Source organism: Aptenodytes patagonicus, chromosome 9 (assembly GCF_965638725.1).
Source record: "Aptenodytes patagonicus chromosome 9, bAptPat1.pri.cur, whole genome shotgun sequence".
Classification (NCBI taxonomy): Eukaryota; Metazoa; Chordata; class Aves; order Sphenisciformes; family Spheniscidae; genus Aptenodytes; species Aptenodytes patagonicus.
Window position 1 is genome coordinate 22,229,896 of NC_134957.1, and position 14,391 is coordinate 22,244,286.

The following is a 14,391-nucleotide window of genomic DNA, read 5'->3' on the forward strand; positions in this document are numbered from 1 at the left end:
TTCCAAATGTCTAGACTTCAGTCTAGATTAATGTCTGTGGATCTCAAAATCTTGGGGCTGTCATCACAAAAGACACTATAAAAAGGTTGGAAATGGAGACCTTGCCGTAAGTCCTCTGGGTAATTGCCTGGCTCCTTTATGCCAGAGGAGGTAAGGTTACTTCACACAGGCAGTGCAATTACCTACCATACAAATGGAAAATGAAGTTGCAATTTTGTGTGCAATTGTCAAGAAGACACCCAAACTACAGGCTACCTAGCAGAACTGCTGCCCTCTTCTTTGGGAGAAAAGCTTGCATTATTTTCTCTGGAAACAACAGATTTGAAGATGTTAATCTTTTTAAATGTGGCCTTTCAAGGCCACATTTAATGTGGCAAATGTCCTGTGAAAGATGATGATCTACTAAGTCTTTGAAAGCTGCAGAAACCAGTGTAATCTAACAGGTAGAGAAATCTCATCACCTGAGACCTCCTAGGGCTTTAGTGTGAAGCTGAAATTCAGACTGAGTTTAAACAGAGACAAAGCTGGCAGCAGATACAGGGCTTAAATACAGGTGTATGCAATGTGATGCATTGGAGAATGAATTGAATGGTCCTATGCTGTTAGGATGGACTAATAACTGAGTAAGTGGTTTTCCCCTTTTTGACTATTCTTGTTCAAATCAGGGGCAAGAAGGAAAAAAAGTAAGCATACCAGCGCTACCTGTATTCCCTAGAGGGGGGGTATATAGGTTACAGTGGAGGCGGAGGAGGAGGTCCTTTCCTCTTGCAGTCTGAGGCAAACTAACAGCATATCTGTCAATGGGTCTTCTGGAAGGTTAAAAAAAAAATTCATTGAGAGATTATGAATTACAAATTAAAAAAAAAAAGCCTTGGTTGTAGTCACTCACTGTAAAAAAAAGGTCCTTTAATTTTAACCTTAGTCTTAATTTTGGGGAAGATGATGAGGGATGCAGGAAGTACTTTTAATCTGTACTTACTGTCGTGTTTTTGAAAGTAAACATTTTGCCTTAAGAAAGAAGCTAAATTGGTTTGCACAGGTGTAAGGCTTTCTTTCATTAATATTTAAATAAATTGGGGACTGTCACTGCACTGCAATTTAGTATTTTTTTAATCAGTCTTAGTTGGATTGGGAAGCATTTATTCTGTTAGGAGGCTATAAAAAAAAAAGACTTATCCTTAAAATAAGTTAATAAAAATCTCTTGTGAAAATGCTGAAACTAAGTGGAATGTTTCCAGAAAAATCAAGCATTATTATGATTTTTTTTAAAGTGTGTGTAAAATAATCCTGTCTTCCAAAAAGATGCTTGAAGTTGTTTGAATAGAGTTGGCATCTGCCAGAGTAGAGTCACACATAAGATAACATGATTGACCATTTTTGGCATAGGATGGTCTAAATTGGCTCATCTGTTGGCTGTCAGTCTCTTCTGAATTAGATCCAACTCTTTGTAGGCACGTTTCCATCTGGTTAAGTTTAGGACTCAAGCTGTTTATATATTAAAAAAGAAAAAAAGTATTTTGTACCAATAACAGTTTCTGGAAAAAGGTTTTTGCTTCTGTTCCTAATGCGTTTCAAAACTACTTGGTTTTCTTGACTGGTCAAAATAACCTTCTAAAGAGTGAAAGAAGGTGTGCCCATGTATTCTGTTGAGACCCTTGAAACATGCAAATAAAATGGGAAGAAATTAAAACTTTTATACATACCTATTTAAATATATGTATGTATGCATGCATATAATTCTATAATATGCTATTCTTCTAAATTGGAAAACCAGATTTTAAGTCTGCTAATATTTTAACTGTGTGCATTGGGAAAGTAGGATGAATACATGCTGTTACATTCGCATTGAGTCTTTCTAAGATTGGCCTTGCGTTATTTTTATTCTGAATATTAGCCATCTGGCACTGTGTGCTGCAGTATTTAGTGCCACAAATAATAATGAAAAATATGGTAATATCTCGTGATACTTTAACATAAAAATATAAGACAGAGGGTATAAAGCTTTGGGCGTATAACCTCAAAGCTGCCAAAGCATGTTGTTCCCTCTGCCCTTGTTTTCCATAAATGATTCTTTGATGGGAGACAGCAGAGGTAATAGGAAAGTCATTGGTTAATGCACATTAATGAAACTGCGTTTCTTGTAGTTAATGAACCGCAGTCCTGAAGAAAGACGGGTAGGAAAAACTCCAGGATTGGTACCTTTCTGTTCAGGTAGATGTGGGCACGTCCAAGACGCGAGAAAAAGGTACTTGGCTTCAGATATACCGGAGAGGGCTCTGTCTTTTCCCCAGCAGTCAAGCCCCGTAGAAATGCTTGAAGTTTAAAGAAAACAGCCTTTTCCTTCTGTCTCCCCACATCAACATATGATGACGAGACTGTTGCATATTCAGCAAAACTGTTGTTCTCACTGTAGTTAAGTTGCATAATTAGACGGGGCTTAAATGAGATGAGAGCTAAACTTGAGTGATTCTGTAGGCTGGTGCAGAGGTGAATTGCAAGCTAACGTCACAGAACTTACCAAGCTTTCGGTGCCTCAGGAAAAGAGTTTAAGGATGTTTAGGTTCAAAGGAAGCGAGCGTTTTCATGAACGTTTGTTTTAGAGAACACTTTTGCTGGGAAGATGAATTTACCTTTACGTGTTTCTCTAAGGTTGGATTTATTTTTGAAGATCGGCCAAGCAGCAGTTAGGATGGCGAGACCTGTGTGGCCATGTCACATTGCTGCCCCGCCTGCATTAAACCCAGCCATTTTCATCAGCTCTGCTCTCTGTAACCTCTGTTCACTCCTGGAGCATCCCCTATACTTGAAGGAAGAGCGTAAAGCGTAAGGTGCCTCCAGGCACGAGGAGCTTTGTGCTTCCCGAGGGGATGAAATAACTTGTTAGGACGCTACAAGTAACAACTCCATCGGCAATGAACAGGACTAAACTTCCTTCTGTTTTCGTGCAGCCCACCCCCAACAGAGACAGCAGCATAACATGGAAAGTGGCAATGCTAAACAAAATTTGAGTTTCCACCTGTCAACAGAGAGTCCTCACCAGCTCTTTTGGCTCAGCCATCTTCATCCAGGAGTTTTAGATGCCAGCCAGCTTGGCCAAAGCAGCAGCGAGGTTTGGACTATGGGGTATCCAGAAACATCTGCTGCATGTCAGCGGTTCGGTAGTCCAGCGCACATAGCAGAGGCGTCCGGCCTCATCTGGGTCACTAGATTTACTGCCCGTGGGTAGATCAAATCAAATGTATAAGGAAGCCACAGCAGGTCTGATTTTTTTCCAGGCACCTGCTGGACCAAGGATCAATGCCCGAGCAGTAAATTCGGTGTGCACAGGCTGCGTGGGGCTCATGGCACACACGCCCAAATTCTGTGCAGAAATGCAGGAGCAGCCTTCAGCCAAGGGAGTCAGCACCATCTATCCGTATCCATCCGTCTGACTGAGTCCCCTCAATGGGCTAAAGGAGGTGGGAGTGCAGGAGGGGCTCTGGGACCCTGACGCTGATACGGCATGGGGAGTTTCAGCTTGGGGGCTACCAAGAGCCAAACGGCTCGGCAGCTCTGCTGCTGCAGTTGGTCGTGCTGTCTCAGAAGCTGTCGTTCAGCGTATCGGTCCCTCTGTCCTTCGTCTGAGCTTTCTACTTTGACACATCCTGATCCTTTTGCCTTCTCCAGGTTCCGTTCTAACCCGTGCTCTGGCTCATTGCAAATACGCCGGACCATTCTTGAGCCTTTTTTGTTGTTGCAGGCTGTTTTTCTTTTTTTTTTTTCTTTTTTTTTTCTTTGTTTTTCCCCCTCCTGCTAATACAGTAGCCTCCCCTAAAGTGGCCAAGGGTGTTAGTCCTGCCAAGGAAATGAGAGAACACAGAGCCTTCTGTCCGCAGAGCATTCGTCTTGGCCAAGGCACAAATGTAAGCTTTTATTTCCTCCTGTTCAGAAGCCACCAATAATGAGGTGTTTGGCCGAGGAAACGTGGTAAGACAAATGCGCAATTTAAACAAAGATTTACAATTTGAACTTGAACTGCTGGGAGGAAGGTGGGGGGACATGGAGAAACAGATATGGACTAATTTGGGGGATCAGAGCCTACTAGGAGCACAGTTTTAATGTTGTATTGGGCCATGGGAGCCTCAGAGGCTCTTAAGTTCCTACTGGAACTTTCTGACTCAAATAAGGAGTTTTTCAGCCTTGTGAAGGAGTTGCAAGGGAGGGCTGGGGTTTTTTGGGCGGAGGGGGTTGACGGGTGGAGCAAGGAGCATATTGAGGAGCGGAGAAGCCTGGAAAACTAACCTGGGACCCTCCTCACCTTCCTTCCTTCTGTAGCTCTGTCAGGCACATTGGAAATTTGTCTTGCCCAGAGAGGTCACCAACAGCCTTGAGTTTCTACTGAGTGTTTCTGAAACATCGCCCGTCAGGGCAAAGAGAAGGTATGGGCTAAAGAGCAGCACTGTTTCTCCAGCTCCTCTTAGACGGCACGCTGGAAGGGGGGTGCAAAACGACAGGAGTGTTGAGAGAGTCTTTCTGCAGCCGGAGGGGTTGATAATGAAGAACCCTTTCGGGTAGGGTTTTGATGTTTTTTTGACAAAGCCCTAAGGCTTGCCAGGCGTGACAGACAGGAAAGCAGAAATTCAGTACGTGGCAGTTCATGATTCCAGCTTTGTTTCTTCTTCAGGAATTGCTCCAGCCTCAGTAAGAATGAATCGCTGTTTGCAGGCTCAGCATTATTTCCCACAGCATGCAGTCAGTTTTGAACCGCACATCAGGACCTGGAAGGAAGGAAGGAGGAGATAGGGTGAGTCCCTCACCCACCTGAATCAAAGCTCCCCCCCCAAGCATGGAGTGCCTCCCGTTCTGCCAGTGGTCGACATTCCACCCTTCTTGTTCAGAAGTTGGTCCTGAAAGTTTGACAGAGTGAGGGAAGAGACCCTCTCCAGCTCTTTGTGGTCAGGTGGGATAGGAGGGTGATGCTTCCTGTTACCCTGCTGCCTTTTGCTCTGGTTTTTTAAGGTTCGTAACATCTGGGCAGCTTTCTGCTTGAACCATGGTTTTCCAGGCTTACCCAAGAGGCAGAACAGTTATCCTTAGGGTACTCGGCCCCCTGAGCTGGAAGACAGGGATGGCGAGCAGGATGAACCCCCCATAATCCAAGAGGAAGCAGTCAAGCTGCTACGCCACCTGGACGCTCGCAAGTCTATGGGGCCGGATGGGATCCACCCGAGAGTGCTGAGGGAGCTGGCGGAGGAGCTCGCCAAGCCACTCTCCATCATTTATCAGCAGTCCTGGTTAACGGGGGAGGTCCCGGACGACTGGAGGCTTGCCAATGTGACACCCATCTACAAGAAGGGCCGGAAGGAGGATCCGGGGAACTACAGGCCTGTCAGCCTGACCTCGGTGCCGGGGAAGGTTATGGAGCGGTTCGTCTTGAGGGCGCTCACAAGGCATGAGCGGGACAACCAGGGGATCCGGCCTAGCCAGCACGGGTTCATGAGAGGCAGGTCCTGCTTGACCAACCTGATCTCCTTCTATGACCAGGTGACCCGCCTAGTGGATGAGGGAAAGGCTGTGGATGTGGTCTACCTGGACTTCAGTAAGGCCTTTGACACCGTCTCCTACAGCATTCTCCTGGAGAAGCTGGTGGCTCACGGCTTAGACAGGTGGACTCTGCGCTGGGTAAAAAACTGGCTGGACGGCCGGGCCCAGAGAGTTGTGGTGAATGGAGTTAAATCCAGTCAGTGGCCGGTCACGAACGGTGTTCCCCAGGGCTCAATTTTGGGGCCGGTCTTGTTCAATATCTTTATCAATGATCTGGATGAGGGGATCGAGTGCACCCTCAGTAAGTTTGCAGACAACACCAAGTTGGGCGGGAGTGTTGATCTGCTCGAGGGTAGGAAGGCTCTGCAGAGGGACCTGGACGGGCTGGATCGACGGGCCGAGGCCAACTGTATGAGATTCAACAAGGCCAAGTGCCGGGTCCTGCACTTCGGCCACAACAACCCCACGCAGCGCTACAGGCTTGGGGAAGAGTGGCTGGAAAGCTGCCCGGCGGAAAAGGACCTGGGGGTGCTGGTCGACAGCCGGCTGAACATGATCCGGCAGTGTGCCCAGGCGGCCAAGAAGGCCAATGGCATCCTGGCCTGTATCAGAAAGAGTGTGGCCAGCAGGAGTAGGGAAGTGATCGTGCCCCTGTACTCGGCCCTGGTGAGGCCGCACCTCGAATACTGTGTTCAGTTTTGGGCCCCTCACTCCAAGAAGGACGTCGAGGTGCTGGAGCGTGTCCAGAGAAGGGCAATGAGGCTGGTGAGGGGTCTGGAGAACAAGTCTGATGAGGAGCGGCTGAGGGAACTGGGGTTGTTCAGCCTGGAGAAAAGGAGGCTGAGGGGAGACCTCATCGCTCTCTACAACTCCCTGAAAGGAGGTTGTAGCGAGGTGGGGTTGGTCTCTTCTCCCAAGTAACAAGCGATAGGACGAGAGGAAACGGCCTCAAGTTGCGCCAGGGGAGGTTTAGATTGTACATGAGGAAAAATTTCTTTACTGAAAGAGTGGTTAAACATTGGAAGAGGCTGCCCAGGGAAGTGGTGGAGTCACCATCCCTGGAGGTATTTAAAAGACGAGTAGATGAGGCACTTAGGGACATGGTTTAGTGGGCATGGTGGTGTGGGGTTGACGGTTGGACTTGATGATCTTAGAGGTCTTTTCCAACCTTAATGATTCTATGATTCTGTGATTCTAAGAGCGTAGGATTTGAGATCTTTGAAAATCACATTTGTGTTGTACTTGTGCGACAGGCAAACCAGAATCCTCCTGTGAACCTCTGCCTTTCTCTCCAGTACTCTTTAGCAGAGGGGCTGTGTATGGCAGAAATGAATCAGGCCATGCAAAATGAAGGATTTAACCCTTACTGGGTATGCCTTAGTGAGGCTCCCATGCGTCAGGAAAAGTAGGCATCAGGAAAAGAAGGAATGATCAGGAAAGAGGCGCTTGGAGAACTGGAAACCACCGTGGCATTGGCCTATTGCCATAATCCAGGGTCTACTATTTTGGGCTCTGACTCCTGCTTCCTAGACAGAGAAGCAAGGGTAGGCTCCCGGCATATATATGTGTCCGGGCACACGGATTTTGTGTGAAGGCAGCTGGGAGGATGGGACAGATGTAAATGTCTGATCTGCTCCATCTTACAGGTTGTAGTGAATGATTACGATGCGCGTTGCAGCTGCACTGCATTGGGGAGGTCAGGAGAGCAGTGAGGGTGTGCGGCAGGGCAGAGCGAGGCGCTGGCTGGCATTGCGATCGCTCCTCGCTCAGAGTTTTGTTGATCTCTTCCTACCAAAAGGAGTTTTCTTAGCACCTTGTTCTCGCACCTGTGAGTCTCTTTATTTGACGGTCTGGAAAATTAACACCCAGCCAAGGTGGGTAGTGCATTTCCATCATGTCGGTGCACTTTTTACATCTGTTTGTGGCAGAACATAAAAAGGTCACAGTGCACAGACTGCACTGACAATTTTTAAGATTGCCCGAGATGCTGTGCAGAATTTTATGCTGCTGATCGATTAGTATTGTGGTAGTTCTGTAATTGAAGTACCTTAGATGAGTAGCGTGTGGATAAGGGAAGTAAAGCCATTATACTGTATCGCAGCTACAAGGATAATCTTTGAGCCTCATGTTTGTGTTCTCTCTAAAAGACAGCATTTAAATAAATACTTGGGTTGTCGTCTTCTAAACTGGATCCAGGTGCAATGCTTATTTAATTGAATGTATCTTTTCATCTCCACGACGGCTCTCCCCACGCTTACGTCTAATCTTACCGATGTGATTACGTTCTGCTGATTGCTGTAGTTGCCGGCCTCCCTGCGCGCAGCACCGCTGCCGTCTCCTTTCCAAAGACATCAGGAGGAGTCGGGTAGGTCTGACACACTCGGGTGTCGGTGCCCCGGCGCTTCTAGTCAGGCACTTCCCGCCCGCTGCGAGGTGCCTTAGCAGAGGAGCCGCCAGAGTTGCTCGTGTGCCTTTGGCGGCGCTTTTGAAGGCAATAGCCTGTATGTGAGCGTGCCGGTGGCAGAGCGGCTGAGGGGAAAACCTGCCCCGAGTTCATGAAATTTTGAGAGCAGTTAATGAACACCGTCCAAATGTCTGTTTATTTTACTGAGCGCTGCCGGTGCACCGTCGCTGTCTCACCTGACCCTGATTAATTACTCATTTATATTACTTGAATCTTTCTGTCAAGAAAATAAAGGGGGGGTGTGTGTTTACGAAATTAAATGCAGTATTATGGTAGAGATTACAAATGTGCAAAGGTGTAGGGACGGAACTGTGCGATTTCCACAGCAACGTGGTGATGCTGGAGAGGAAAACCGTAACTGAGGATAGGGCTGGGAGGTGCTACCGCTATCCCAGTGACTCTCTCTGCGGCCTTGGTCAAATCGCTTACTGCTCACCTCTGTTGCTACAGCTGGGCGTAACGCTTCAAGTGTGTGCCTTGCTGCGGCGGGAATGAATCATTTATTGGTGTGTGATGTATAGCATGTCCTGGCTACCACTGTTAATGAAGAACAAATGAGATTAGTTGCTTATTTTGCAGTACTGAAAGTTGATGTGTAAAGTGTTCCAAGTTCAGAGAGCGTTACTTTGGTTGCTGTACGCTATTCCCGTTTTATTTCCACAAAGACACATGGGGCTCTCCGATGCCGCGAGAACAAGGACTGAAGTGCTTGGTATTTTAAAATCTTAGTCATGGTATTACCTAATCAACTTTTTAGACTGTATGCATTGCACTGTCTAAGATGAAAAGGCAGAAGAATTTCGTGTAAGCTCAAGTGGTAACTTAAGAATAGGAACCTCTGTTATATATCACAGTGAATTCAATTAAACCGAAAGGCCAATACTCATCTTGCTTTTCTTCAACTGCAGTTAAAATACTTGTGTCTGGTTTGCTTTCTATTTGCGAAACAATTCTGTTGATTCCAAAGATACACTAACAACACTCTCCTCCAGTCCCCAGTGCAATAGCTCTGGACACGGCGCACGTGCGAGGCTAGCAGTGCTGCAGACGTCACGGAGAAATAGGGCTGCGATGCTAAAAGCTATTGTGGGGGTCCTGTGAGAATGGATGTATTTTACAAGCTCGCAGGCTCTAGAGGTGTAGGTGCCTGCCTTGCCCCTTTCTCTCACCCTCCTGTTCTGCAAAAGGCAGCGTCCGGCGAGTCTCTGCCTTCCCCTGGCATCTCAGCAAGTCCTAAGCAATCTTCAGATGAGGCGGCCTCTTCTTTTTAATGAACATCTGACCGTAGAGCACAGTTTTAGAAGCTGTTATGTATTAATAATGTGATAATGAAAATAAATCAAAAGAGCTGTTCCCCCCCCCGACCTGATTTCCCATCCCTTTCCCCTGTTCCCTTCTGGCACCTATTGCGCTTTGGGGAATTAAAGTGGATTGACAGACTTCACTCGGGAGCGAGTTTCACTTCGCTGCTCTGGAGGAGCAATACCCCGGGGCCGCGCAGGGAGGGAGCGCCGGCATCCGCGCGGCACAGCGCCCGCCCCGGCCCCTGCCCGCCGCCTCCATTGTAAACTACGGGCCGGTACGGCCTGGCCTTCCCTTCCCTTCCCTTCCCTCCCCGGCAGCCGAGAGGGGTGCGGGCGAAGCTCCGACCGCACGCCGCTCGCCTCGCCTTCCTCCCGCCGCCCGCCTTCCCTCCCCATCGCTGCCCAGAAGCGCCGCGATAAGCGCACGGCCGGGGCGCTGTCCGTTCTCCCCCGCCCCGGGGGGATGCTGCCCCTCTCGAGCGGGGCGGCCAGGCGAGCGGGCTCGCGGCCCCGGCCGCCGCCTGCCTCCCCCGGCCGGGGGCTGCGCTATCATCCCGGGGGCGGGCGGCGCCCAGCCGTGCCCGCGGCGGCACCTGCCCCGGGCCCAGGCGGCAGGTGAGGCCGGGCCGCCCCGCCCCGCTCCGCCCCGCCGGGGTCCGGGCCCGCGTGTGCGGGGCCGCGGCGACGCGCCCTTTATGCCCGGTGGCGGCGCGGCGCGCGCTCCCGCCGAGCCGGAGTGGGGGGGGGGGGGGGGGGGGGGGAAACGGGCGCCGGTCCCGCGGCTGAGGGAACAATGGCAGCGGCGGCGGCGCTCCCCGGCACCTCCTGAATGGGCGCAGGCGGCCGGGGTGGGGGAGGCGGCGGCGAGGAGGGAGCGGCCGCGGCGGAGGAGGCGGCGGGGCGAGGCGGGAGCCGCCCCCCCCCTCCGTCCCTCCCTCCCTCAGCGGGGGACCGCGGGGCCGGCGCGGGCTGGCTGCGCGCCGCGGGGGGCCCGGCCGTGAGCCGGCGGGCGGCGGGGCGCTGAGGGCCGGGAGCGCTGGCTCCGCCGAGGGCCCTGCGGCGGCGGCGGCGGCGGCGGCGGGGGAGGGGCGGGGGCCGGCGCGCGGGGGGAGGGGCGGGGGCCGGCGCGCGCGGGGCGGGGGGGGGGGGGCGGGCGCGTCCACCTGCGCGCGCCGGGGCCCCGGGCGCATGGAGCAGCGCTGAGCGCCGCAGCCGCCGCCGCCGCCGACCCCGCCTGGCGGGCGGGGGGACCCGCCGGCCCCGCGCGGCCGCCTCCCTCGCGGGCCCGGCGCTGAGGTGAGTCCCGCCGCGGCGGCGCTTCTTCCCCCCCCCCCCCCCCACCGCGGGAGCCGCAGGGGAGGCGGCGTGAGGCGAGCGGGGGAGGAGGAGGAGGAGGAGGAGGAGGAGGCGGCCGGGGCGGGGGGGGGGGGGATGCCGATGGCAGTGCTGGCCTGCGCGGCGGTGCGGGGCGCGGAGGCCTGCGGAGAAGTTGCGCGGCGGCGGCGGCGGGAGGAGCGGGGCGGCCGCGGTGTGTGTGGTGTGGGGGTGTGCGGTGTGAGGGGAGGGCGGCCTGCGCCGGGCAAGTTGGCGCTTCCCCCCTCCCGGGCAGGTGCCGCGCTGGGCGGGGGCGCCGCCCCGCAGGGCCCCGGGGGGGAGCGTGTCCCCCCAGGCCGGCACCGCTGCCGCCCGTCGGTGCTGCCTGCGCCTCCCCTCACGCCCCGGCGGGGTTTATTTACAGCGGCGGCGGCCGGGGGGGGCTGCACTTACTTGAGCCTCGGCCAGAACAAAAAAAAATAAGAAAGGAGAGGGGGATGGGATTTTTTTTTTTTTTTTTTTTTTTAAATAGCCCCAACCCTGGAAGTAACTGTCATTCCACGTATTAAACTAGAAAACTGGCTAATCAAATAAAACTGGCTCATTGTCTGAAACTCTATCCCAGCGAAAAATGCGGCTGTGAATATAATTAACCATCTGTCTAGCGAGCGGTGGAGAATTGGGTTCGTGCGGTTTTTATTCCGGTCTCTTTAATTTCTGAACCGCTTGTGCGCCCGTGCAGCGGTGGCAGCGGTAATGTGTTTTGCTTACTAAGTGTAAGATGTGACCTGTGTGTGTGCGTGGATGATGCTGAAACGGGGAGGGGGGGGGTGTGAATAACGAAATCATCGTCTCCGAAATGAACTGTGCTGGTCGCGAGCGATACGGTTTATGATACATTAACCCAAACAAGCTGTAATGGGACCGGCGATGAAAGCAAAGGTTGTGTGTTTTCTCTCGGTGATGCTATCCGGCGTTTCGCCTCCCGCTCGGAACAAGCGCAGGATGGGTGCGTATTTGGGGAATTCGTGGATGGGTGTCGTGGGTGGATGCGTGCGGCCGGAGGGGAGCGGTGCGCCTGTGCGAGCCAGGGCCTGAATGAGCCTCTTGGGTGAAAACAAAACAGCTCTGTGGTTCTTAAATCTTCCCTGAGGTTTTCCCCCGCTTCTGCTCGGCGGTTTGCTCGTCCCTTCTGCCCCGCGCCAGCCCCTCTGGCCGGCTTTGCCCGAAACCTCTGTGCAACCATCAACATCCTGGTATTCAGATGTGCGTTCTCGGTGTTGGAGGTACCTGCTGTTATCGCTGGAGCAGCTTGGTAATGCGGTAACCACTGTGCCCACAGCAAAGAGTCTGCTGGAAAGTGAATCGTGTCTGTGCCTGTACACACGCTCGTGCTTGCTGGTTTGTGGGGTTTTGGAGGTTTTTTTGAGTTTAGGTAAGGGAAGAATACAGAAACTAAAAAAATAACGGCAGTGCTCAGGCAGGTAGGATGCAATTTAAAGTCACTTCAGCTAATACCCCATGCAAGACTGCATTTGTTAAGGTATGTGAAGTGTGCATAAGGCAGCAGTCTTTAGTGAATCACTTTTTAAAAACAAATACTTGACAAAAGAACCAGCCCTGCTAAACGGATAACAATTATGTAAGCCCATAGTAGGTTTTGATGTATGTCAAGTCTGTTAAGTAAATCAACCTGTTCAGTGAATAAATCCGCTATGCACCAATGCTTTATTATTTTGGTTTTTTTAAGGGAATAAACCTGGCTGTGTATTTAAGATTTTGCTACTGAGCATGTGAATCTTACAGCCAAGCCCTGTGGCTGCCGGTGACACAAGACAAATCCGTGAGGAGGATGAGGTGCGGGAGCATGGGGAGGGAGGGGGCAGGCCAAGTAATAAGATGGATATTAAAAATACACAAAGATGTGCATAAGGATTCCTAGTGATAAAATTCTCACTGATCCATGTCTTGATGGAGTATTTGCTTTGCAGTGGCAATGGCCCATACAAAGCTACATTGATTTAGCTTTCTCTGTTCATGATGGCAGTTCTGGTGAATAATTATTTTCCCAAAAGCCCTAACTAAGGGAAGAAAGAGAGTCCCTGCTTGGCCTACACAGTAGTACAGTATCTTGGAAAGCGTGTATCCGGCTGCAAATAAAGAGAGCCAGTTCAAGTGTTACTACACTCAGCAGAAATAAAAGGGAGGCAGAAAAGGGGAGCAACCGTTTGGCTTCCCCGTGGACCTCGTCCCCCCTTCCCTCTCTGCACCTCACCCGGCGCTTTGCTTTGGGGGGCGGGGGGGTGGGGTGGATTTTTGTGGGTTTGTTTTTCCTTTTTTGTGTTTGCTGTTGCCTTTTGGAGGCGAGGCTCCGGCAGCCCACTTAAAGGTTGAGTTCTGAATGATGAGGAGTCTTTTTTGGATTAAAAAAAAAGAAAAAGGGAAAAGTTTGTGGCCAGTGGGTTTTAACTTCCGTAGCTGGTACAGGGACAGGGAGTACGTCTGTGTGGGGCAGCGCTTTGATGGTGTCCTCCTCTTTGGAGATGGTGGTGCCTCGTGGATGTTTTTGTGATCGATCGCATGCGTATCTGTTTCCTGTCGTTGGAAAAAAAACATATGAAAAGGCTTAAATGTGCTTGCAGGACCAAGAAGGACAGAGGTGAGGCTTGGGGAGGAAGTGTTCCCAAACAGAGGGGTCCGACTCAGGTTGGCGTCCTGGGCGTAGGAGGCAATCATCGATACAAGGTGCAGCAGCGCTTCTCAGATAATAAGGCTTTTCCATCGTAGACAGAGTAATAACAAACCAACCGTGCGGATTACCCCGAGCACAACAGCAAACCGTCCCCTTAAAAGTTTATGCCGTGTCGCAAACAAAAAGCAACGTTAGGAAATACTCTTTTCCTTGGGCAGAATCCAGGGAGGAGAGCCATGGGTACTGCAGACCTTGCCCTAGTCCTCGCGTGGGGGCTGTGCAGATGCTGCCGTAGTTGGGTTTGTGTTTGGCCCTGAGAGAGGTGGGTAGTCTGAATGTTAAACAGAGTAAAATTGCTCTTGCTTCTCAGTAATGACAATTTTTGGTCTGTGAGGGAATTTAAAAGAAAATATTTTGAGAATTGGGAGCAAAATGATTTTTATATAATCCACCTGTTACGTTCAAAGTCCTGTATTTTCGCCTGGGAAAGGATTGCACTTTTTTATTTTTATGCTAGATCTTTGTGTACTTTTAGCCCCGCTTCAGTTGGCTTTATAATCATTACCTATGTATACAGTCAGGTGCTTGACGAGCCTGATTTTGTGGAAGCTGCCAGCAGTGAGTAAATGAGCCATGTGGCATAAACCGAGCGAACCGTGTTTTGTTGGTACCTTGCTCTTCCCTCCTTCCTTCGAGCTGGTCGTACGGACCCGTGGTGTCGCCTGTGCAGGGGTCCGGGCTGTTCTAGCGTAGGGACCTGCCTGATTTGTTACCTGGATGTGGTGCGAGAGGCTTGGGGGGATCTCAGCCCTTTGAGTTTAGGGCTCCTGGGTGCCGATACAACGAAATGTTAAATAATTACCATGTGTTACGTTGTTGCATAGAAAGAAATGCTGGCGATGATTAACTGGTTTAAGCATCCAGGCATTGGGCATGGGTTTTGCCTGAGGGATGCACAAATTGAGGATAAGCCATCCTGCTGTCAGTGCCAAAGTGTTGGTACCATCGGCTCCCTGCCTGTGGACATGAGGAAAAATTGGGAGTATTTGGTAAAGCTGATCCGGAACAAAGTTTGCGGGAGGAGCTGTCAGTTC

The 14,391-nt window shown here is 51.1% G+C and overlaps 1 protein-coding gene and 1 pseudogene across 4 annotated transcripts in view; both read left to right on the forward strand.

Moving 5' to 3' along the window:
* Window positions 1-14,391, forward strand: part of LOC143164616 (uracil phosphoribosyltransferase homolog) — a 269,486-nt pseudogene that overhangs the window by 61,031 nt on the left and 194,064 nt on the right. The window contains exon 2 of the transcript XR_012996106.1: window positions 2,179-2,211. The product of XR_012996106.1 is annotated as a uracil phosphoribosyltransferase homolog (transcript). The remainder of the gene's footprint in view (window positions 1-2,178; window positions 2,212-14,391) is intronic.
* Window positions 10,525-14,391, forward strand: part of NEXMIF (neurite extension and migration factor) — a 167,584-nt gene continuing 163,717 nt past the window's right edge. Inside the window, exon 1 of one of the 3 annotated variants that reach the window (XM_076347431.1) lies at window positions 10,525-10,587. The gene's annotated coding sequence lies outside the window, so the exon portion shown is untranslated. Of the gene's footprint in view, window positions 10,588-11,567; window positions 11,615-14,391 lie in introns of those variants that run through there. The other 2 variants (XM_076347434.1, XM_076347433.1) reach the window with 2 other exon arrangements.